A 26,549-nucleotide genomic window follows, 5' to 3' on the forward strand; every position below is an offset into this window, starting at 1 on the left:
TGTGGTCCTGTGCTAACGTGGATGACTGAGCTAGGTTTTGTTTTTGGTTTTCTTTCCATTTTTGCCACTCTAGTAAGTATGTAATGGTGGCACAGTATGATCTGAACCCCCACACCCTTAATGCCTAATAGTGTGAGCGTCCCTTCCCTGGTTTATTTGCTATCTGCACTCTTTGTTAAAGTGTTTGTTCACATTTTAGCCCAATCTTCAATTGATTTTTTTTCTTATTGTTGAATTTTGATTGTTCTTTATATTGCAATATTCTGGGCATTAGTTCTTTATCCAACATTGTAATTGTCAAGAGCCATGAAGTTACGGTAACTTCTCCTATTAACGAACTCACAAGTTCACCTGCCAGTCTCATGGGTTTTGGAAGGAGACTCAGACCAGAGACAAAGGACTTTATTACTCTGCCTGAGCAAGAAGCATAGACTGCACTTTCGTGCCAGGGCCCTTCTTGCATGAATCACTCAGGGGCGATTTGGAAGGTCGAGGTGGGTGCTAGCCCAAGTGGTTTTGCATCTGAGGAACTCAACCTCAAGAAACCAGAATATTTTATAGTAATCAGCCAGGAAACCTACTCTTTCTCAGAGGGAGGCTTTATTTTTATTGCATTAGATAGTGATCATATCTGTCTTTTGTTCTGGAGGAAACACTATACTACATTCCAAAGCTGCAGAAACATCCTTCTGCTTGAAAGATACGCAGAACAGAGACGCCAGGAGGAGGTAACCCAATGTGGTCAGATGCTTTTTCATTTGAGTGAAGACCAATTTACCAATATTTTTTTGTTTTATAATTTTATTTGTACTACAATTTTATCAATTTTATTAACATTTTCAAAAATCAATTTTTGGTTACACCCATTTTCTCTAATGATTTTTCGCTCTCAATTTCATTTATATTTCCTCTTATCTGTGTTATTTCCTTTTCTGATCTTGCTTTGCATTTATTTCATTACTTTTACTAGTTTCTTAATGTGGAAGTTTAAATCCTGGATTTTATTGAGAACTTTCTTCCTTTCTAATATAAGCATATAGAGCTATAAACTTCCCCTTGATCCCTGCTTCAGCTGCAACCCACCTATTTTCTTGTTATTATGGTTGTTGCTTTTTGAATTTCCATTTAGCTCAAGATATTTTCTAATTTTTTTCCTTTGACCTAGGAGTTACTTAGAAATGCATTGTTCAATTTCTAAATATTTGAGTATTTTCTAGCTATCTTTCTGTTATTAATCACGAGTTCAACTTTACCATAGTCAGAGAACACACTGTATATGATTTCAATTATTTTAAGTTTACTAAGGTTTGGTCTATGACCCAGAGTGGGCTCTACCCTGGGACTGTCCCCCAGGCCTTTGAAGAGAATGTATGTTCTGCTGTTGGTGGTGACAATGTTCCACGAAAATCAATTGGGCCAGTTATTTGATGTGTTGTTTTTCTATTATTCATCCTGATTTTCCATCTACTTGTTCTATTGATTTTAAAGAAAGACCTGCTAATGCCTCTAACGATAATTGTGGACTTGCCATTTCCCCTTTAGTTCCATAAGTTCTCGCTTCACAAATTTGGAGTCCGTTACTGCGTTAGGACGGCTGAGACTTCCCCGTGTGTGAAGATGGCGCTGTCTGTAAACCTTTCCCCTCATTGCTCTGAAGTTTAATTTTCTAAAATGAACACAGTCACTCCTGTTTTCTTCTGATATACATTTGCAGAGTATATCTTTTTTCATCCTTTTACTTTGATTATTAAAATTATTATTTTTCGGTGGGCTTGTTAGAAATACCATGGAGTTGAATTTTTTAAATTTAATACAATAATTTCTATAAAATGAGCTGGTCTATTAAACCTCCGTCCACTCAATATGATGCACGTCATCATTGTGTGTCTGCATTCAAGCCTGTCGTTTTCATCTTTGTCCTTTCTGTGGCTCATGCCTCCTTTCCTCTCCTTCTTTTAGGATTTATCGATATTTTTAGACTTTCATCTTATGTTATCTGTTGAATTTTTAATATAAGTATCTTTGAATGTTTCTCAACAGAGTGAAGTTTTGGGACGTTTATTAAGAAATGCCATGTTGCAAGAAATTCTCTTTAATTCTGTTTACTATTAAGGGAAAATAGTGCGTATGAAAATTTTCACTTTGCTGAAAACTATTATTTTCCTGAATAACAAAATTAAATTGGGTTGTCTTTTATATTTGATATGATCAAATGTAATTCCATGTTTTTCCTTGTCGTAATAAAGTCATATGTGCATATGTATGAACAGCCAGTGTTCTACTATTTTGTTGAGAAATTTGTTAGCATGATTTGCTCTGGTCTTGGAAAATAGTAAGTCTTTCCTCACATGAATTTGTTTTATCAAAACTGAAGTTATCTGCTGGTCTCTTCCCATTTACCAAGTTAAAGTGATTCCCTTCTGCCCCATCATCCTGAGCACTATTTTTAGCATGGATGGGTGTTGAATTTTGTCAAATCTTTTCTCTGTATCAATTAATATTATTATGTGATTTTTTTCCCTATTTTTATGGTGTGTTACCATAAAAAATATTTTTATGATTATTGATAATAATTGATTGATTATTGAATATTTCACCAGTTTTGCATATTTGAAATAAATTTCGTTCTCATTTTTCATTATGTAATTTTTTCTTTTTTTTTTATTTTAGTGGTTAAATTCAGTTTGCTAATACTTAGATAGGTTTATATCTAAATTCGTAAGAGAGATTGGTTTGAGGAATTTTGTTTTATACTGTGTTTATCTGAATTTGGTATCAGGGTAATGCTAACCTAATTGGGATTGCTCACTCTTAAACTTTTGGAAAAGATCACGTAAACATAATTCTTAAATTTTTGGTAGAATTATCCAGTGAAATCATCTGGGCCTGGAGATTTGTTTTCCAGGAGCTTTTAAATTATGAGTTAAATTTTTTTCTTTTCTTTCTTTTTTTTTTTTTTGTAGAGACAGAGCCTCACTTTGTCACCCTCAGTAGAGTGCTGCGGCGTCACAGCTCACAGCAACCTCCAACTCCTGGGCTTAGGGATTCTCTTGCCTCAGCCTCCCAAGCAGCTGGGACTACAGGTGCCCACCACAACACCCAGCTGTTTTTTTGTTGCTGTTTGGCTGGGGCCGGATTTGAACCTGCCACCCTCGGTATGTGGGGCTGGTACCCTACCCACTGAGCCACAGGCACTGCCCATGAGTTAAATTTCTTTAATGATTTTTAGGCTGTTATATAGTGGTTCTCTAACCATGGATTAGCTTAGATCTATACATGTGGGTCAGACACAGAGGTTCCCCACCGCCTGGTTCACTCCTGTGGGCTGCTGGTGGTGTTCCCATCTTCCACTTCCCAGCTGCCACTCTACCAAGCAGGACCTCAGTTCCCCAACTAAGACTGAGTTTTGTCCCTCCTTCCCACTATACAGGTTGTAGCGCACTTATCTGCAGACTTAGTCGCCTGCTGTATACCAAGACTGCTATGCCTTTGCAATACCCTCATGTTACTTTTTTCTGAATCTACTTTACCAGATCTAATACAGATTCTTTCTATTTTTTTAATTAATATTTTCATGGTAACTTTTTCCTATTATTTTCCTTCAACTAATCTATGTTATTGATTTTAAAGTGATTTTACTATAAATAGTGTATTTTGACATCATGTATTTTGGTCAATTTCTGGCTTTTGATTGGTGTGTTTTACTATTTGCATTTAAGGTAATAATTTGTATTTTAATGCTAAAGTTTTTTAGCATTTCTTTATTCCTCTATTTCCTTTCTTTTTTTTTTTCTTTCTTTCTTTCTTTTTTTTTTTTCCAGACAGAGTCTCACTCTGTTACCCAGGCTAGATTGTCATGGTATCATGATAGCTCACAGCAACCTCAAACAGTTGGGCTCAAACTCCTGCCTCTGCCTCCCTAGTAGCTGGGACTACAGGTGCCCACCACAATGCCTGGCTAATTTTTCTAGTTTTAGTAGAGACAAGGTCTAGCTCTTGCCAGCCTGGTCTTGAACACCAGAGCTCAAGGGATCCTCCCACTTTGGCCTGCCAGAGTGCTGGGATTACCGGCAGGAGCCACCCTGTCTGGTCTCTTCTATTTCCTTTTTTAAATGTTACTGCATTTTTTTTTTATTAAGTCATATATACATAGATCATGAATACAATGTTATTGCATTTTTTTGCCTTCCTATGGATACCTGAATGTTACTTGTGGTGCTTGTGAGGTGACCTTTCGTGCAGCTTTCCCAGTGGTTTCCCTGGGTGGGACAATGTGCACAGGTGACTCTCACCATCTGTTGGTGTCAACATTTTATCCCTTGAATCTGAATTGTCTACATGTGTGATCACTGCATGTCACCCATGTGTCAAACTCACCACATATTCCAACATTAGTACATCTCAGGCTGGTTTTGGTGCAGTGTGGTTTTCTCCCTTCCCATTATGATGGTGCTTTAGGCGGCAGCTTGGACATTTTGACTGGCAGAGTTCACATTCCCAGGTGAGCAGGAGGGGCCTGCTCATGCCTGGCGTGCACCATGGCCTCCTGGTGGCTGGAAGGCCCGTGCTCCGTGGCTTCAGTGGCTTCATGCTGCCAGCCCTCTCCACCTGCCTCCTGATGCCACTGGGCTCGCCTGGGCACACCCCAAGCCCCTCAAACCTGCAGCCCCAGCTGGATGTTACAACAGATACCATTCTGGAATAAATCCTGAACTATTTTTTAAGGAAGAGTAAGAGCGCAAACACAGTGCCTCTTCAGCCGTCTCCAGGAGCATGGTCCTCTGTGCAGCTTCACTCCTCGAGCCTGGCACCTGCCAGGACTCAGGGACCATCTTCTAGGTAGCAGTGACTCTCACTACTGCCAGAGACTAGAACCTGGAAGTTTCTGTCTTCTAGTCATCTAATGATGTTCAAGTTTAAGAAATCATATTTATGAAAGTTATTATAAAAATCACGAAATTCACTCACCCAAACTCTGTCAGCCTCACTCTCTCTGTATATATATATATACATGTATGTATGTATATACACACACACGCACACACGCCCACACACATCTGCCTTGAACACACATGTGACAGTAACGGAGAAGGGCACAGAGCCGATGCTGCCAAGTCTTCAAACTTTGTAACACTTTATTGTAATAATGGAGAGCTCACATTTGCTATAACTTAACTTACTCACATGCTGTAGACATGTTATTTCCTGAAATCTCACTACAAACTTCTTGAGTAATTATCATAATCATAATTTTCTCAAAAAGGAAAGTGAAGATTAAGTGGTTAAATACCAGTTCTAGAATTCTAGGCAAATTAAGAGTTTTAATACCGTCTCTCCAAATACAGTTTCTATGTCTTTAACCACTATGTTGTATGGGGAAAACACATGATTTTATTTTATTTTTTTAAATAACTTTTGTTCCATTAATAAAAATTATTCTTACACTATAAATAACCAAAATATAGTGGTACAATGAATATTACACAAACTACTATATCACATAAATGACTAAAATACACAAAACAAAGTTAAAGAGCCAAAGTCTGAAAGAAATTATCCATTCTTAAACTAGGGAATGACCCCATCCTTGAAAAAGAGTTTTTCTGTGGAGAAATGATTACATTTGCTTTGTAAGTAGGCATAGCACTTAGACCTGAGCTGAGCAGATACAAATGCTAATTCCTGTTTCCTCTCCCTTGATTTACTCAACATCTAACATTGATGGGTGACCACAGGGATGTGGCGATGCCGTCCCAATGCCCTGGGCTCCACCATACCGAGAGCCCACCTGAGCACACAGAGGGATGAGGGGACAAAAGGCAAAGTAAGTGGTAAAACTGGAGGACCCAAGGAAAATCTGAGAAGATTAGCTTTATGAGGAACATAGTCTGCATGCTTCAAAGAAATGAAAAATATTCTGTGCACATTTGAAGCAAAATGAGTTTTTTCCCCTCTTTGGTCATTGCTAATTTTCTTTTGGAAGTACTGGCCAACACAACTCTTCAAGGTGAAAGTAATAAAGTATAAATTCTCACAAAAGGGAAAACGATAACATTAACAGAGAACCATTAGAAAATTTTCCAATATAGCCGGGCGTTGTGGTGGGTGCCTGTAGTCTCAGCTACTCGGGAGGCTGAGGCAGGAGAATCGCCTAAGCCCAGGAGTTGGAGGTTGCTGTGAGCTGTGTGAGGCCAGGGCACTCTACCGAGGGCCATAAAGTGAGACTCTGTCTCTACAAAAAAAAAAAAAAAAAAGAAAATTTTCCAATATATACCTACCAGGTCCAACAATTAAGTTTGAGAACTGCCGCCATGCACTTATGTTAGCAGCACTGTACAAACAGCTCAGTGAGGTTTCATAACCTTGGTATATCAGTGTCTCACAGCTGTGTTCACGCTGATGTGTGCCGTCCCAGGGGGAGGACTTCAGAGGTGACCCCAGTAACATTCATACCTAATGAGGTATGTAGCACTTTTTCTAGTATGAGTTCATGAGCTTAATTGTCAGACCTGGTATATAAAAGAGAAAGCTTTATTACCAATAGGAAATCACATTAGTAAATGTATGTACACACACAGCTGTTTAGGTACATGTGAGTGATGTAGATGGCATCCAAACAAATGGACATGCATGTAAAAAATTTGATAATATACAAAAACATTCAAACACAAGTATAATGAAGACAGTCTGCTTACAATATTATGGAAATATACAGAAGGAACCAAAAAATGTGTACACATTTTAAGAAATGATTTTCTTAAAATACACATTTTATTACTGTATTAAAATTATAATACTCAACATATATTGATTACATTTATCTTATATATTGTAGAAGTTAAATGTCATTCAAGCATTACAATTTTAATTTCCTATCTTAAAATGTACATACGTTTTGGCATCATCTGTATACTATATTATTATATCATGCATATTCTGTATACAGCAGTGCATGGAGGGGACACAAAATAGAAAACGTCAGAAACAACTTTCATGTGGAAAAACTAACGTGATTTCAGATACTTACTATAAATCTTGATTCAATAAAACAGACACCTCATTTTGGCCGGGGAGGCTCACAATTAAAAAGACCTTGCATCTACATAACACCAAAAAGCTGTGCAACTCACTCACAGTGGGCTACGTTAGGAACTTTGTAATACCATTTCTAAAATCGGTCTGGAAGAGTAAATACACGTCTGAATAACCAGGAGGCGCAGTTGCCGTGACCCTGGGAAGTGGACGATGCAGCCCTGAGTCCTCAGAGAGGAAACTGAAGCAGAGGAGCCCTGAGGCAAGGAAAGTGATCTCTAAGCGAGGAGAGCTGTGTGCTCCAACATAGGCTGGAGCAGAAAGAGAAAAGCATCAGATGGGATAATCATCCACATCTCAGAACGTCAGGGAAAAATACTGCTTAATCAATGACGACGTAAAAAATAAAGCTGGACCACTGCACCACATTTTACACTAAAACATGTTCAGAGTCAGAAAGATCTTAATGTAAACAGCAACATGTGAATCAGAAATCCAAGGAGGCTTAGATGTTGACAAATAGATGCTAAGCCTCTAACTGCACAGCATTTGAAAAGCAAACTGATAAATTAACAAAGGGAGAAATATGAATGAATAATAAAGCATGAGCCGTGTTCTGCTTCACCAGTAATCAGTGAAAATGATCCAAAATTGTGTTTGCCCTTTGCTTTCCTAGAAGAAAAAACAAAAAAATAATCTGAGAACCTTTCCCATGTTGGTCAGAATAGACATGAACATTTATAGACAGTTTCTGGATGATTTGACATATCAAAATGATAAAAATTTAAAATAAATTTACTTCTAACAGTCAAGTTTGACTCTGCTGTATGTGATGGAAAGAATCAGATAAGTCAAAAAATATATATATAAACACAATGATGTTCATTACAACATTATTTATATTAGAGGAAATTGGAATCGACCTCAATGTTCATCAGAGGAAATCTGTTAAATAAATTAGTGAACATCTATACTATTCAGCGATTAAAAAGAATGATGCAAATCCGGATTTGCTGACTTGGAAAAATGTCCACGAGCAAACAAAGCAGATTGCAAAATGGCTCTCCATGCTCAGTCCCATATTCCACTGCGTGTGTAAGTGGGAGAGAAACGTTAAAAACAAAAACTCTCAAGAATAGCCTTTGGCTTTTAACAATAAAGAAAATACAAACTTGACTCCTTCCAGGCTGTGCCTTTGATAATTATGAGCTCTGTTACTGTCCTGATTCTATTGACAAAACCCTGGTAGTTTTGGTATAAGAAGTTCATGATATTTTCTTCTTTTGGTGCTATCTCTTGCCTTCATATATTTTTAAAATACGCAATATTTTATTCTTGTTTAAAAAAATGAAAGCATTGTAACGTTTAGTGCAATTCACCTGAAGTTGGCATGGTAACTGAAAAATACAGTCCTACTTTAACAAATACTATATTGCCATGGTAATCACAATTGCAATGCATGACTTGATAATTTATAGAGGATTATATAAATTATCTACTGTTTTTCTGATGATAATAACCTTGCATAACATAATGATGGAATTTGAAAATTTCAATGTGTACCCTGGGACACAAACATTTCACGTGCTGGAGCAAGATGCCACCCTGAGAATCAGACCCACTCGTGGGCCCCGGGGTGCAAGAGTGCAGACTCTCGCTGGTCTGTGCCTGGTGTGTGTGCAGAGAGACTGCGCTGATGCATATTTACAGATTTGCTTGTGCAAACAGAGAAGCATGCCAGTCTTCTCATGCAGCAAATCTTATTTCCGATACAAATTTGAAAATCTCTGAAGCATGATAATACTCACTCTAGGGTCTATGACCTCCCATAAAACAGAAGGAGGATGAGTGGTGGGTTAAAAGGATTCTAATGATGCCTTTGGACGTGCGCACGCCCATAATGACCGGGGAAGATTTATACGCTCTCTCTAGGTATAATTAGACACCCGCACACCCGCCTGACCCTGCCGCGGTGAAGAGCCCTTCTGCTTTTTGTTTCAGCAGATGAATCAATACTCACACGTTCTACCACTGTGGAGTGAAATTGAGGAAATGAAAATCTGATAATTTTGCTCCCGCTGCAGTCTAGGCAGAGGACAGCCGCGTTAGTCTTTGACAGGAAGATCTATTTCCAGTTTCTCAAAAGGCTAGTGTCAATTTTGAAACTTCTCCTATCATTGATTTTCAGTTTTGTTAAAAAGGATGCTTTATTAGGAATATTAGTCCCAGAGACCATGTAAACCCGTATCTAGTTCACAAGTTGGTGAACATGTATTTTAATTTGGGGGTCTAGGTGGGTTGAAATTGTAGAGCCCTCTGCTCAATTACTACCTGACCCGCCGACGCTGAATGGGGAAGTCACACGGCCGAGAGTGTCTGTACTCAGAGGCCCGTGTTTAGCCAATGATGAATTTGTTGAATTATTCATCTCCCTTAAATATTTTAGAATATGTGTGTGGACATTCTGTAAATGTATATTCTGCTTGGCCATACCTGGTTGGCATAGGGTTTGCAAGCTTTTAGATTTTAACATGCTCAGAACAAATTTTATTGAATCAGTAAGGGTAGGTTAAGGAAAGTCTACATTCACCAGCCGCACCACCCTAATCCTTCTCAAGTCTAGCTCCGTTTCCTGCCTGTCCCACTGTAACCGCCCCATGCATCTTAAATGTCCCTTTCCCTGTGATCTTTCTGGACTCTCCCAGTTTCATCTCACCCATTACTTACTGAAACATTCTCATGTCCTTACGTTTGCATTTTCCCAAACTGTACATTTCTTGACAGAAGCATTTTGATCCTTTGAAGTTCTTCAGGCTTTGAAAATTGCCCATTCTGGGGTAAGAATTCAACATCATTAAGAAATGGCAAGACGGACTTTGCTGTCCTTGTAGCACGATGTCTTCAACTAATGTACACATTTGTCTGCTTACTTAATAGTATTAGTACTTTGTGCTTCTAAGAAATAAAATATTTCAGGATCCCATGAATTTTGAGTAGCCAATAAGACGTCATTGTTGAGAAGAATTTTGTATTTGATGTAATTTTATAGCATGGCCAGAAAGTGATAAAGAGAGGATAATGATTCTAACACTATTATCAATGCCAGCTACCAACAGCATAAAGCAAGAAGTTTCTTTCCTTTAATTCTTTCATTTTACTTTTAATACGCCATAGAGTTTTTAATAAGTCATAATTTCCCAGGGCCAAGGAATCACTTAGAATGAGGCTTTACAGAGAACACTGTGTGGAAATGTGCCTCAGAAGAGAGATTTACGCAAACCATCCTGCCTTCTTCATGAAGGAGACACAACTTTAGACTCTACAGAAACTCTACATGAAATACGGAACATGAGGCAGCCATGTTTCTGCCTTACAATGATACTATTTTTATTAAATCAAGTTTGTCTTTGGCACAATGATACTTCTTGAAATAAAATCGTATTCACATTGGCCAGGGCTGGGTTTGAACCTGCCACCTCTGGCATATGGGGCCGGTGCCCTCCCTTTGAGCCACAGGTGCCGCCCTAAATACATGATTTTTAATGGCTGTGTAGAATGCCATCATGAGAGTTTCAAGTTATCTTTGTTGACTCTTTCTCACTGATGGGGTTTTTCCAGTTTATACTATCATAGAAAAGCATCTTGGTGAACAAGTTGGTACAGAAATCTTTGACCTTGTCTTTGGTTATTTCCACAGGATCAAGTCTTAGAAGTGGAGTTACTAAATTAAATGGAAAGCCTATTGCTTTCCAAGAGATTATAATAAAATCACTCCTTTCAGTAGTGGTTGAGTACCCATCTCCCTGTAATTTCCTCAGGTGATCAGTAAATATGTAGTTTTTAAAAATTACCTGAATTTTTATTTTGGATTTAGACTTTCCAGCATTGTGGAATATTTGTATAATTTAAAGTTATTGAAGGGTTGAAACATGTGCTATGTGTCCTTGTTGGTAATGCCATGCTCATTTTAAAGTAGCTGATTCTGGAAGCAAGGTATTAAAGTACATGAAATACAATTTTATTTTCTAGAACTGAGTTGTCCAATACAATAGCCAATAGCCGCTGTGGCCCTTGAAATGAAGCTAGTCCAAATTAAAGATGTGTTTTAAGTATAAAATACACAGCATATTTCAAAAACTAATGTGAAATATATCAATATTTTACATTGATCACATGTTAAAATAATATTTTAGGTATTTGGGGTTAAGTAAAATATATTAAATTTCATCTGTTTATTTTTTAATATGTCTCCTAGAAAATTTTAAATTACATATCAGATTTTTTTGTATTTCAGTTGGACAGCGCTGCTCTAGTTCACTGACTTTCTTTTTTATGGAGAAGAAATGCAAGATTAACTTTGCTGTTTCAGAAAGTAGTAAATTTTACTTAATTACATTTAAAAAAAAAATCGTATTCACACACAATCAGTGAGACCTTGAGAAACAAGCTGCCTACTCACACAGAGCTGCAGAAGTGACCTTGGTCTGCACTGCGTCCATCAGCCCCACAGAAAAGCGAACCTTGAAGCTGGGAGAGAGCTAGGAATCTGTGCATGGACCATAGGGATCACTTCCATTTGGACCTGCTTGGAATCAGAACCGTGGAAGGAAGCCTTTGCTAAAATCCAGTGACTCGCAAGCTGTTGTGAATTTGCGTTAATTTGAAACTCTACTTCTTGCTGCTTTAATCACATCTATTTATTTACCAAACATGGAGACTAGGGAAGATGTTTCTCTGAAGTCCGGAGGTGAGTCCTAATCTCACTAATCCCTGGATTGCTTTTGTTTTGTGATTTTCCATGCTGTTGCCTGCAAGTGCTCCTAAGTTAGCCGCAGTGGGGCGATTCTGTGCACATTAGCACTTGAAAGGGGAGGCGACTCCTCCCCTCAGAGGCACGTGGGGGACCCAGTGGTTCCATCTAATACAGATTTTGTCCCTCACCTGTAAGCCATGAAGACTCCACTGGGGCGTGGTAAATTACCCCAGTGACATTTTCAATGATTTTTCCATTCCTCACTTTATAAAAAAAAAAGGATGTTCCTGAAATCTGTTTTTATTGTGTCTTTTTAAACATCAAAAGTGCTGATGAGCTCGTGGTTAAGAAGTGTATTTGCAGGAGGGTCACATTCTTTCAGAAAACTGCTCTCTGGAAATTCGGAATGCAATTGTATTTTTACTTTTGTCTTCCACATGTTGTTTCAAATCAAAATCTTCCTTGAAAGCCGGGGGGAGAGATCGTCCCAGGGAAACTCTACATGGAGTCCGAGCAGAATGAAAAGAGAATTACAGATTTTTTTATTTCCAGTGTGTTTGGCCATTCTCTTTCTTTCCTTCTAAGTTACTAAAATAACAGATTGGTAGCTGGTTGGTAAATGCTATGCAGTCTGGGTTTTTAATTGAATTTCATTCTCATCATTGCTGGGGAACACTTGCCTAGGCACAGCCTTCCCCAGACAATGCTCACGCGCAGTGGTAGGTAACCAAACCTTGACAAATGAAAATTACATACATTAAAGGCAAATTTGACCAGATTTGGAGAAAGCTGAGCAGTGACTTAGTTAAGCTAGGATAGTTAAGCTAGTTACCTAGTTAAGCTAGCTGAGCAGTGACCTACCTAACCAATAGGATGACTTGGAGCGAGCCCTGCAATCGCTCTGGCAATCTGTAAACTACAGGCCCCCTCTCAGTAAATCCTCCATGGTCAGTGTGGGCGTCTTTGTTAACGGGGCATCTACTTCGTGGCAGAACCAACAGCAAAGGTGACCTTTCCTGATCCGGGCTGGGTCCTCCTTCCATATCATAGACAACATTTCTGTATTTTTAACTTCCTTTTACATAATTTCCACTTGCCCATGTGTCTACCATTGAGCCTCCTAAATTCAACAAAAAATCAGAAGAGGGCATGGGTGCGTTCGGTTTTTTAAAACAGGTTTACATTTGCCGATAACTCTGTTCAGTTGCTGTTCTAACAACAGTGGCTGTGGGTTCTTCATTTAATCTTAACTCTTTCTTGTTGCAACACACATATTAACTTTAAAAATAAAACGTATTTCCTGTCAGATGTTTAAATGTGGATTATAGTACAAAATATCTTTCAGGATGAATTGTGACCCCGTCACTGTCTTCCTGGGTTGATGGCCCTGCCCTGGCGGGTCCCTTCAGGATGACTAGCTGCAGTTCCTGCTTCCTCACCAGGGCCCCGGTCAGTGGCGGGTCTGCAGGGCTCCTGCCTCCCATCAGATGGGCGATTCAGGAACCAGACATTCTCTGTGTAGATCTTGACATGACAGACTATAATGGTTCCAACTACTGAATGAATAGCACGCGCTCTACAACATCCCTGATTATGCACAATAGTTCGTAACAGCTCCTAAGGACCAGGGAGTAAATAATACGCATTCCTAAAAGTCCATAATTATGTAATTACATGATAGTCTATAATTAGGGACTATTAGGTAAATATATTATCGGGTAGTTTTTAAAATCTATCATAAAATACTTTTTAAAATGTGATGGCAATAAAAGAAAAAAAATAAAATAGGTCAATTCCAGAAAGCCCTATTTGAGCATTTTATATTTTAGTGGGTTTCACGAAATTTAAATCTAAACAATTAACTCTGGGAAATTGTTCACCACCCTCGGCTGTCTTTCTCTGTTTCTAGCCGTCACAACTTTGGGGGGCTTGAAAAGTACACCAGTGCCCGAGCCCACATGCCACACGAGTGCAGTGACAGGAGCCTGTCACCCAGACAATGCCACCAGTTTCTGGAGCCACAGTGGCAGGAACGGATTGAGCATGGGTGACCTCTGTCACCTCTGTCCTGCCCCTTCCCCCAAAAGTTGTCCAGCTGTTTACCTAACATCATAATTAGCAGCAACCTTGCCAAAGAGTGAGAAGGGGAAAACCATTTATCTAAGTACTTGGCAAGAATTATTTTAAAAAGTATTGGGAATTGAATTTCTAAGCTGAGGGTTTGCGAAAGAATAGTAATAGTCACTGTGCACACATCAAGCTGTGAAGGAGACCGTCCACGCTGAGATGTATGTTCCAGACACCAAACTTGTGAAATTTAACTGGCTTCCGTGGTTTCTCTTTACATTCTCCACCCCTCATTCCAATCGTCTTTACAACCTGCTCACCTAAATTAGCCTTCGTTCCTTCCGGCTTTATCCCTGAATGTGTCATGAACACCCATGTGGAGAGACAGGAGGTGGCCTAGAGTTCTGCAGGCTCCCCAAGGAGGGGACCCAGGCTTGGATGTGTGCCCTGTTCGCGGCATCAGTGAGTGGAAAGTTCAAGCCTCGTAATCTGGGGTCAGGACAGTGCCAGTGACCTGCCACACAGCCCCACAGGAGAAATTAGAATGACTCATAAAGAATTCATGTTGTTGTTTTCTTTTTCTCTTTCAATTACATATATTTTACATTCTTTGGCTCCTGCTGACCCACCTGAGGCTGTGCTAATTGTGACCCACTTTCTTAATTGCAGGCCTGTGCCCAGCTATGCAGAGAGCTTCTCAGCCAGACCCGGAGCACCAATTTTAGAGGCTCTGTGCTGGTGGCCTCGTTCCAGGGGGCATGAAATTGCATTTCTGTGATAGCCTGAATCTGCCTCAGCTTGAGGGGACAGAGTCACAGTACCAGCCCCTCTCGAGAGGAGGAACACAGGGCACCTGGGCACACAGGTGCACAGAAGCCAGTGCTTAGCTGATGGCCATGTGGTCAGCGAGGTGCGCAGTGCACAAGTTCTGCAGGTAGAGAAGTTCAGAGCAAAATCTAGAACAGGGCTGTGAAGTCAGACAAATAATAGGCAAGAATAGTTGGCTAAAAAAAAAACGAAGAAGAACAGCAGGTGAGTACCCAGTGAGCCTGTGTTTATCCCCTTCTCTTAGGCATGGAAATGGCTGAGTTAGCAGTGTGCGCCCCCGGCCTCTTATCAGCAGGTCTGGATAACCACAGATCCGCAGGTTGTCCTGACGCAGAAGCTTGGATCTGATCAGAGTTGAGAACAATTAATGATTTTCTTAAAGACTTACTAAAAATAAAAAACACAGAAAACATGAAAACAGAAAGTTTATAAAACTATGTTAATCATATGAAGAGTCAGCCACTTCTTGTGCTCTTAGGAGAAAACGCTCTCAAGAGATGGGCATTTTCGTTTATGACAAATTGATTCCAGACAGAGAGAGCCCTGCTTAATTTTGTGATAAGTCATGAGATATAAGAAGTGGACTTTCAGGTGTCTTAAGAAGACAGAAAAAGAACTTCAGTCATCTTTGTAACCCCACGCCTAGTGCAATGCCTGGTACATAGTGGGACTTAATAAATACCTGATGGATGGATGAATAAACAAGAAGACAGATACTGTTCTCTCTTCCAAGGATTTGGTGGGTGCAAAGAAGGTTGTTATTTGGACAATCCCTTGAATAATCTGTTGGGCCACTAAATACTATCTGAGTATTCGCTCTGCTCCTCACTCTTCTTTTACCGACCTTTTTCTCACATGACCAGGAAATCATCATCCCCACACACTGAAGATCTCTTCTGTAAGGAGGAGGACAGTGTCTTAGACAGAAGGACATTTCTGTCAGAATTTCCTCCAGAGCTCGGGGGCACAGATGTGGAAGTGCTCCCGAGATCTCTGGCACTAACGCTCTGCAAAGAAAGTGATCCACGTTAATCAATCAACCCATTTCACTGCTCTTTAAAAGTACTTAAGATTTTATTATCCTTTTCACAGATATTTTATGTCCTTAGATACAATATTAAGAGAGGACATCCTGCCCCCACTGTGCGTGTGAGGAAACTGAGCCTGAAGAGGGTTAAGCAACCCTCCCAAGGTCATAGCAGATCCACGTAGGGGCAAAGGCAAGACTGGACCACAGAGTGACCTGTCCATGGAGGAACACGCAGGAGAGTGACTGGGTGTGTCCATAATAACTTCACTGGGCTGGTGGGCAAGGTGGCTGTGGTGGCTTCCTATGTGTGCAGACACCCTGGCTGTGTGCCTGGTGTGTTCTGAGCTGCACCAGGCAAGCAAGGACGTCTTTACAACAGGGCAGGCCGTGCCACTCTGGGGAGTGCTGGAGAGCCAGGGAAAAGGTCCAGCGTCTACGATCTTTCTGTGTCTTCCACCTAACACCCCAGTAGCCAAATGGAAGTCGAGAGGAAGACGGGGAGGGAGAGAGAGAAGAAAACAAATGGGAGGATCCAAGCTCAGTCCCAGGTTTCCTGCGTGCGTTCGAGGCTGCCGGGCCCCTGCAGGACCCGGGCCAGAGCCCCAAACCAGGGTGGCTCCCTGGAGCGTTCTCAGGAGGAAGCTGCTCCCTGCCCCTCCAGCTCTGGCCTGGACTGACCTGTGGACTCGTCCTTCCAGTCTCTGCCGCTGTCCTCACGTGGCGTCCTCCCCTTTGCACGTCTGTGTGAAGATCCTAAGCCCTGAGTGTAACAACCTCATCATAACTCCACTGTGCGCACAGAGACTCTTCCAAACACTGCCACGGTCACGGCTTCCAGCGCGGGGAAGGCCTCTGACCCGCTGCAGCTCCGGGAAACACTTTCTGTTCAGTCCACACTAGAGACTACGCGGGCTCCCAAGTCGACTAGGGTTGAGTCGAACTCAAGGAAGACTCAAAATTTCAACACAATCCAGGATCATGTAGCAATATGGAGCGAAACATCTAAATTAAAAGAAAATGAATTTTAAGATCTGAGCAATCCTGGAATTACAGAGCCTTTTGGGGTTTTGCTGACCAGAGTTAGGCTAAGGTAAGATGAACTCTCTAGAACAGGGTTTCCAACCTTTTTTATCTCACCACCCCGCTCAAACCTATGGTGAAACTTCCACGGAACATTTAAATTGTGTTGATCCAAAAAAAAAAAAAGTAAGGGAAAGAATACATTTATTGTGCTTTGAACTTCTTTTGAAAATAATTCAATTGATAATCTTTAAAAATTTTCAGGGCACACCCAAGCTCCTCTCAGCACAACAGCCTGCCACGTGCACAAGTGAAAATCGCTGCAGTGGAGCGTTTGAAATTAACTCCCCTAGTGGCCACGTCAGAGACGCCGCCACGTCAGAGAGGCCGCCGGGGACGCAGCCACGTCAGGGACGCTGCTCAGGACGCAGCCACGTCAGAGAGGCCGCCGGGGACGCAGGCTCGTCAGGGACGCTGCTCGGGTCGCAGCCACGTCAGAGAGGTCGCCGGGGACGCAGCCACGTCAGAGACGCCGCCACGTCAGAGAGGCTGCTGGGGACACAGGCACGTCAGGGACGCTGCTCGGGTCGCAGCCACGTCAGAGAGGTCGCCGGGGACGCAGCCACGTCAGAGAGGCCGCCGGGGACGCAGCCACGTCAGGGACGCTGCTCAGGACGCAGCCACGTCAGAGAGGCCGCTGGGGACGCAGGCACGTCAGGGACGCTGCTCGGGTCGCAGCCACGTCAGAGAGGCCGCCGGGGACGCAGCCACGTCAGGGAGGCTTCAGCACCGTGCGCACAAGCTGAAAATCGCTGGATTGGGCTTCCTAAATTAACTCCCCTTGTTAATTGCGGGCCACGTCAGGGACACAGCCCGGGACGCAGCCACACCAGGGACGGCGTCAGCACCACGCCCTGGGCAGAGCTCCAGGGAGACGGCCTCAGACGGCTGCTGTCGGGTCTGCTGAGACAATCCAACCTGGCCTCTGAGGTCCTGCTGGCCATGTCTGCACAGATGTTACCGTGACCCAGGAAAAACGAAAGCTGTAATTGATACGGAGGATGAATATAACTCTTCAACTCGGGCACGGGCGGCTGGAAGGCAGCAGGGTCTGTCCTCCTGCACTGACGGCGCTGCCTTTACATGACGGTGCCCATGGTGAGACCTTCCGTCACCACCAAGGTGTCACTCGCGGGCCGAACATCCCTACACCCTGGACACTCTCTACTCACTTTAGTTATATTCACTCACAGATACTGTCATTTCCCTGAGCAAATAAACTGTACGCATGTTTCAAAATTCATGCTCAGAAGGAGCTCTTGAAGTTTTCCAAGCCCATGCAGTTCTGAATTACCCCTCAGTTCTCAGAGAAATAATTAAGTGCAATAAATTCTCTTCACGTGAGAGAATTATTCTGGACTTTAACAGTTAGATACATTAAAAAGAAAAAAATTTTGGTATAAAACTAGTCCAGCAGAACGACCGGAAAGCTTGTGAATTTCTACCCCTTTAGAAGACCTGGGAAAACCCCAACAAGGCGTTTTCACCAAACCACATCTGTCCTGCCCGCCTCCTCTCGGGCTTCCCCAGCTATCCCTAATCTGGTCTCCATCTCTATAAACTCATAATTTGGGGTGAGATTGACTTTTTTCACTCAGCGTAATGCCTCCGTGTTCCACCGACTGGCTGTATGTGTCAAAAGTCTGTTCCTTTTCATTGCTGTGCATATTTCCGTGGTATGGACGCATCATGTTCTGGAAATGGTTAACCTTCAACTGCTAAGGGCATTTAGGTTGTTTCTAGTTTGGGGCTGTCATGAATAAATCTGCTGTAAACATTAGTGCACAGATTTTTGTGGGGACTCGTTTCTGTTTCTTCAGGATAAATGCCCAAGAATACATTGGGTCAGATAACGGTCACGTGTTTAGAAACTTTCAAACTATTTCCAGAGTGGCTGAACTATGTTTTGCTTCCATAGTCATGAAAACCACTCCTGGTTGGTTCCCTGATTTTTTTTTTTTTTAACATTGACACAATTATTGCTTTATCTCTATTTATTTTATCTATGGTAAGCCATATAAATATGTCTAACTGAGGAAACTACAGCATTTCTATTAAAAAGAATAGTAATCTAGAAGCGAATAAAATATATACCTAGATATCTCCGTTTGGTTAAAATACTTATATTTTTTAATATGAATGGATTTTTTAGGTTATAAAAGAAGAATGTAATAGGTCAATAATGTACATTGAAAGCCTATTTATCTTGATAAATTTTAAGTTGTTTTTAGGTAAAAATAAAATGAGTTAAAAATAGAAATTAAAAATATGTAATTTGATAAAACACAACCATAGCCCAGAAAGAAGGAGGGAAGAGGAGGTGGAGGTGGGGGACGGGTTGGTGGGACCTCACCTATAGTGCATTTTGCAAGCACACATGTCAAATATATTAATAGTAGCGTATAAATGTCTAAACACAACAATTAAATAAGTGAGGTGAATGGTATGTTAACCAGTTTGACGTAAACATTCCAAATTGTACATAAAACCAGCACATTGTATCCCATAGATGCAGTAATGTACTCTAATAAAATTTTAAAACTGTAGCTTTTTAAAAGTTTAACTTAAAACAAACATATGTATGTTATTCTGTCAATCTACCAGGAGGACCAAGATGTTTTCTGTTTTGAAGTAACAACTTACTGAGACCAGTAAGTTGTAATACATCTTCTGTGATTCACAAGTTGATTTTGCAGATGACAGAATTAAAATTTAAAGATGCTTGCAAAGCAATCATACAGCAGAATTCTTCTGTATTTTTAATCTAATCTGTCTTTTGCAATGTTTGCCACACCCTGATACATTTTTTAAAAAACAATTAAGAATACTCATTTATCACGTATTTATAGAACATTAAAGTACATTTTCAGAAAAATAGAAAAAGATTTTTCACTGTTATTTTAAAGGGTTACTTAACATCGTTTTAATAAAAATTTCATTCTTTAAATAATATGAATAACTACTATATTGGGAGGTAAAAATACCAAACTGCCTCATGGTGGGTCTGAAACCCCAGCAGTGGAAGGAGAAGTGGGCATGGTACCCAGGGCAGCTGACTCATCACCTCCTGTGTGGGATCAGAAAGGTCCTGGAGCTCCTGGGTCCTGTAAGCCGGTTAAGGCGAGATGCATGAAAAACATTTTGTGACTTGTGCTTTGAAAACCATAGAACAAAATGATATTGTTGATAAACTTAAATGCCTAAAAATGACCCAAAACATTTAGGTTTGCATAATTGTGATACAGAAAGTTAATCTTAACAGAGATCTTTGAACTCTCTCCATTTGAAACCATTCTCTAATATCTGTGATTTGCCAATAATCCTCTGAAGACAATGTCTGAAATTTTATGGCTGCAAAAAAATGGAGATAAATGAAAATACATGGGCACATCATATGCGATTACATTTCATATCTAATAAATATTTACATGCAATACAGTAGAAATTAAATTTATTGTAAAGATAAAATTTCACAGTAAAATTCACTATGAAAGTATAAGCTATGGCATTTAAAAAGGAGTGATGCTGACGGTGTTTCTCTGTTAGTTTCATGAAGGAAGCCTCCATCTCCCAAGGGTTCTAATCTTTCTTTCGTTCTTTGTGGCCTCTATCTGCTGCCTTCCTCTCCCAGCTGTGTGTGTGGGGTTCTTCTGAGCATTAAGCTTTGGGGTTCAGATGTTAAATAACCACATTACCTCACAGCTCACTCAATAGAAACACCAGCATCACCAAGCTTAGATCCCGTTTCTTTTTCATTCCTGTTCTAAGGTTCAGATCTGCCAGGGCTGTTCCCTACCTTCTGTTTTGAGCCTAACTGCTGAGCCATCTTTTATGGAGAGCCCTCAGGGCCAGCCCCGGAGTTCTCCATTGTCTCTCGGCATCACCGAAAATGATGAGTTCATTCTCATCCCCCCCAGGTCTCCAATGCAGCCCGGTATTTACGTGAAGATGCACCATCAAAACTCAGGTCCACAGGGAGCATGTGTCCGAGTGACCGTCCAGCTAGCCATCTGGATGGATTTTTGTTTCTGTGTTATTTTCTCCTTTTCTTGTTTTAAGCAGTGTACAAAAATATGTGAATTGTAAGAATGTGAAAATAAGTGAAAAATTGAGGAGAAAGAGAGAGAAATCTAGGGAAGGGAAATGAAATCAAGAAAAAGACTGGCACTGAGCACAACTGCCCAAGCCCCCGAGGGGTGAGTCCTGAATTTTACTTTAAATAGCATCCAAAATAAGGGACGAAATAGGATAGAGGAGGATGCCAGCAGACTCAATGACAGAGACACATCGGCTGCTGTGGGAAAGGGCAGCTTCATGACACGGGACGGGAGACGTGCCTTTGCCGTGCACTCTCGGAAGGGCAGCCTGCTCCATCATCACAAGTCACACGTGTCCCCAACACTCTTCAGGAACCAGCATGGCACATTAGTTACAGCTGATTTTTTAATATGTCACCTAAAATTTTACATTAAACCAGACACATGTGGGCCTTTGAGCATTTTTAAAGTTTCTTAAACATTTTTAAAAAGAAATAAACTCTGACTTCTAAAAAAAGAAGTAAAATTAATATTTTAATCTACCAATGAAACTTGTTACATTTATCGACAAGGTAACAAGAGGAAAGCTGTTTCACAAAGTGCTACATTGATGCCGGCTAGGGATGTGGCTCCCTGGTGTTCTAGATTTTTCTAAGAGGCACGGTGAGTGTATCTGTCAGGAAATGCACCAAAATACTGTTTTTTCACTATTGATTAGTGGGATTCTACTCCATATCAGCACAAAGAGGATAAGAATTCCTCAGGAAAAAATCCAGGGTTCTTTCTGAAAAACACAAGCAATAAGAAATGAGCTTCGTGTGTCTATGTTTAGATGAAATTCACAACAAATTTACTTCAGGAGAGGGTTGAGATACTTTTATTGTGTTTCCTTGATTTCAGGATGTGCACAGACAGGGGAAATACACCGTGTCAAAGGGAAGGTGCCTGCTCCCCGGCAGGGAAGTCGGTGGGAAATAGTTTATGGTTCTCCTTGCTTTCCCTAGCCTGGAGTGGACACCATCTCCTCATCTGATTTCACCTCATTTGTGTTATTTGCTTTGGTAACACCACACAGGATTGAATTCTCCATCAGAGTTGAATCGGTTATTGTTGCTTAAAATGGCTTCAGAAGTATCCGGCCCTGAGGTGTCCCTTCAGTGAGGAGGGCCAGGTGTAAGGCAGGTTGTCGCTTTGACTGTGAAGTGGTGGGAGCATCCCCTAGCACCTGCCTTTGAGGTGCTCTAGAGACGTGTTACTGGATTACCTGAGACAGTCACCACTGCACCGTGTGACTCCATGGAAGTCGGGACCTGTGTGTTTGCCATCTTTATAGCCTCAGAGCTGAAAAATGTGCCAGACTCATTGCGGATGCAGGCTTTCATTGTTTAATTTCCTGTAAATTTCAATGACACTTTGCAGCCAGTTTAGTTTATCACTTTTACTTCCTTCCTTCCTCCTAAATTAAAAAAAATATTTAAAAAAATTTTATGTATTAACCTAACTCCATCTAGGTTAATACAACAGACGTTAACAGGTTTTAGTAAAAATGGGGGTGAGCAGGGGCCATCCACATGCCCCGTGCAGAGAGGGGGCTGGTGGTGCACTGCCAGCATTAGCTGTGGACACCGCCGGGGTGAAGACCTGTTGTCCTTCATCCAGCGAGCAGTGTCACCTCCTGCTATGGAGCTGTCTTGCTGGTACAGTGCCCAACACCTGCCCAGTTCTGAGGAATTGTCACCTCTGCCTCAGACTAACTTATCCCAAAATAACATCCCAGTATTGGACTCCCCATCTTGTACCAGGCTATTTGAGCTCTTAGTCTCACATAAAACTTTTTATAATTGTAACATCCATATTGAGCTGATGACAACTTAAGTCACATATAAAAACCCTCCACTTTTCCTCCAACCTACATACACACTGTTTTTGACATCAGAATTTACTTTTGTATAGAGCATTCATTAACAGATTTTTGTGGTTGAAATTATTTTAAATACTTTGTCTTTTAATTTTATAGCAGGGTTAAAGTGATTTGCGGGCTGTCACCACAGCATAGCATTGTTCTGTGTCTGGCTCTGTGGCATCTCCACCAGCAGACCTCACACTGTCACCAGCTTTCTAGTCGCCATTTAGTGGCCTTTTGTTTCAACCTGAAAATGCCTCCAGCACTCCTTGTAAGGCAGGTCTAGTTGTGAGGCACTCTCAGTTTTTAGTTGTCTGAGGAAGCATTTCTCTTCATTTTTAAAGGATAGTTTTTCTGGGTAAATTATTCTTGGGTGGCAGGTTTTTTCTTTTTTTTATTATTTTTTTTTATTAGTATTAGATCATAGCTATGTACATTAATGCAATCATGGGGCACCATGTTTTTTTCTTTTTAATGTCAGCATCTTAACACGTCATCCCACCTGTTCCTGGCCTGCAAGGTCTCTGTTGCGATGGCCACTCACAGTTCAGTGGAGGCTCATTTCCATGTGGCAAGTCCCTTTTCTCTTATTGCTTTAAAAATGCTCACTTGGATTTGACTTTTGATAATTTAGTTATAATGTGTCTTGGGGTAGATGCCTTTAGGTGTAATTTATTCTGGGTCCTTTAGTAATCTATTTCCTTCCTTGGGTTTGGGAAGTTTTCAGTCACTCTTTCTTTTTCTTTTTCTTTCTTTCTTTCTGTTTTTTTTTTTTCAGGTTAATGTGAAGGTACAAACAACTAGGTTACAATGTTTGCGTTTGTTAGGTGGAGTTGCTCTTGCGGTTGTGTCCTGCATCCTTGGGGTGCGTTGTACATTGTACATCCTTGGGGTGTGTTGTACACCCGTACATCCTTGGGGTGTGTTGTACATTGTACATCCTTGGGGTGTGTTGTACACCCGTACATCCTTGGGGTGTGTTGTACATTGTACATCCTTGGGGTGTGTTGTATACCCGTACATCCTTGGGGTGTGTTGTACACCCGTACGTCCATGGGGTATATTGTACACCCTCACATTGAGTCCATTAAGTGGGAGTTCACACATCCCCCTCCTTTCTCCCCTCCCGCTTCCTTCCCTTCCCCCCTCCTGTGTTTCCCCTCCCCCAACTTGAATTGATTTGAGTTTTTCTTTCATGTGGGTGTGTATTAGATTGTCTATTGGCTTCATATTAGTATTGAGTTCAGTGAATACTCGCTTTTCCATACTTGTGATACTTTACTAAGAAGAATGAATTTCAACTCTGTCTAGGTTAATACAGCAGATGTAAAGTCTCCTTTCTGGGGCTGAACAGGACTCCAAGGTGCATGGTACCACTATTCTCTACCTAAGCTTTCCTCCCCTTTCTCTTCTCTTTCTGAGACTTCTGTAGCATGTGTAGTGGTTTACTGGACACTGTTCACAGATTGTGCAGGTTATCTTTGTTTTTACTCCCCCTTTCTTGCTTTTATTTCTCTGAGGAGTTAATTACAAACGCTCACTTTTGTAACTTTCTCTCGAAGCCTCTGACGGAACTTTTCACTTCAGTCCTTGAGTTCCTGGGCTCTGCAAATTTGGTCTGTCCCTTTTCTATGGTTTCCATGCTTTGCTGAACTTTCTACATTGCCCCTGGGTTGTCTTCCTGATTTTACTTTGTTCTTGTGCTCCCCTACAGCTCACAAAGATGCTTTACGACGGTTATTTTTAGTTCTCTCTCATAGAGCTCCACTTTCAAGTGCCATTTGCTAGAGCGTTACTGTGCTCAGTTGATGATGTCACATTTCCCTGACTGTGATCTTTGTAGCTTTGCATTGTCTGGATTGAAATGACACCTCTTCCCGAGGAAAGTCATCATACTGAGTCAATGCAGAGATTCTGGGTGGGTAAACTGGTGTCCGTGGAAGAGCCTGCTGCTGGGACACATGGGTGACAGGCCCCAGGCTTCTACAGTGAACTTGGGTGGCAGCCCCACACTTCAGTGTACAGTGAATTGGAGTGGCAGCCTTCTCTTTCTTTCCCCCCTGGAAAACCCTTACATGCCAAAGGAATTTCTCTCAGAGCTGCTGGGCAGGCTGAGGGAGGATGATGCTGTGTATAGAATGAACCTTCTCCTCTCAGCCTCCCCACTCCACCCACAGGCTGTAACCTCTCACCTGGATTCCAGAGCTTTTGCAAGGGTGTGGTCATGGGTTATGTTTAAATTCAAGACTTAAGTTTCTGGGAGGTATGAGGACAGGAGCCTTGTATTTTATTGTCTTGATTACTTCACCCTCCCAGAAATTATAACACCAGAGCTGTTTCTTTACAAATACTATTAAAATAATAAACATATAATAAAAATAATTGAGAAAAGCAAAAGAGAAAGTATGAATGACAAATATCAAAAATAAAAAATGAATAAGTAACAATATAGATTAATAATTAAAAGAATGAGGAAATAGTTGAATAACTTTATTCTGATAAATTTAATATGTAAAATGGACATGTGAACAAATTCAATTTATAAAAAATGACATGAGAAAAAAACAGAAAATCTGCCTATTTCTATAACAATCAAAGAAACTGAGTCTATAATTAAAAATCTTCTCACAGAATTGCTTAAGCCCAGGAGTTGGAGGTTGCTGTGAGCTGTGTGAGGCCACGGCACTCTACTGAGGGCCATAAAGTGAGACTCTGTCTCTACAAAAAAAAAAAAAACCTTCTCACAAAACTTCAATTCCAGGCAGCTTCACTGTAAATTTTCCCAAGTATTTAGGCAACTTTTAATACCAATATTACACAAGTCATATAAGAATATACAAAATGAGGAAATACCTTGTATTTTCTATAAGGTCCCTAAAAACTTGAAACTATAACTGTCAGACATAGAAGGAAAAGAAGTTTCAAGTTAATCTCGCTGAACAGAGAACTAATGTTCTGAACAAAATATTAGCAAATTTCTTTCAGGAATATATACAAAATCTCAGTGTCAACGCCAAGGACTTGTATTCCATGAAAACAAAGTTGGCTGACGTTGGAAAAAGAAGTTTACCCAATTTGGCACTTTCATAGAATAAAAGCTTTAAAACACATGACCTCAGAAATGCAAGAAAAATATTTTATAAAATTCAACGTCTATTCATTGTAAACTATTAGATATCTGGGGAATAGAAGGAAACTTCTTTAGTCATAAAAACATCACCTACACCATGATCATATCAATGTACACAGCTATGATTTAATAAAAAAAAAATCACCTACAGCAAAGAAGATGCTTGATCAACATTCCCTTGAGTTTGAGAATGAGAGAAAAGTATCCACCATCAACCTGAGCAACCTTGTACTGGGGGACCTACCCAGAATAATAGGCAAGAAAAGTCAATAGAAAATAGAATACCAGAAGAGAAAAAACGTATTTTTGTTAATTTCATACATGACATGTAACTAGAAAATACAAGGAAACCATCTTCATTACACCCAGCTCAGCTTCGGGAGATTTCCCCCTTTTGGCTCTGTGTAGATTTTGCTGAAGGATAAATTTAAGTCACCTGCTTCCTACTACAAAGCTGAATGGATCACTTTCCCCCTTTTAACCAGGGACATTCAAAAGAAGAATCTATCACTTAAGCCAACAAACTGGCCACTCTCCCCAGTGCTCTGGTCTTGAGAAAGACCTGGGGGCCCAGGACGGTGCAACCTGCCCACCTCAGTCCTCTGGCCCCCACGCCTCTTCTGTTCCTGCTCCCGTCCAGCACCCAGATTCTGTGAGAGTTGCATTCATCCTCCTGATGTCCGCACATG

The sequence above is a fragment of the Nycticebus coucang genome, chromosome 19 (genome assembly GCF_027406575.1).
Source record: "Nycticebus coucang isolate mNycCou1 chromosome 19, mNycCou1.pri, whole genome shotgun sequence".
NCBI lineage: Eukaryota > Metazoa > Chordata > Mammalia > Primates > Lorisidae > Nycticebus > Nycticebus coucang.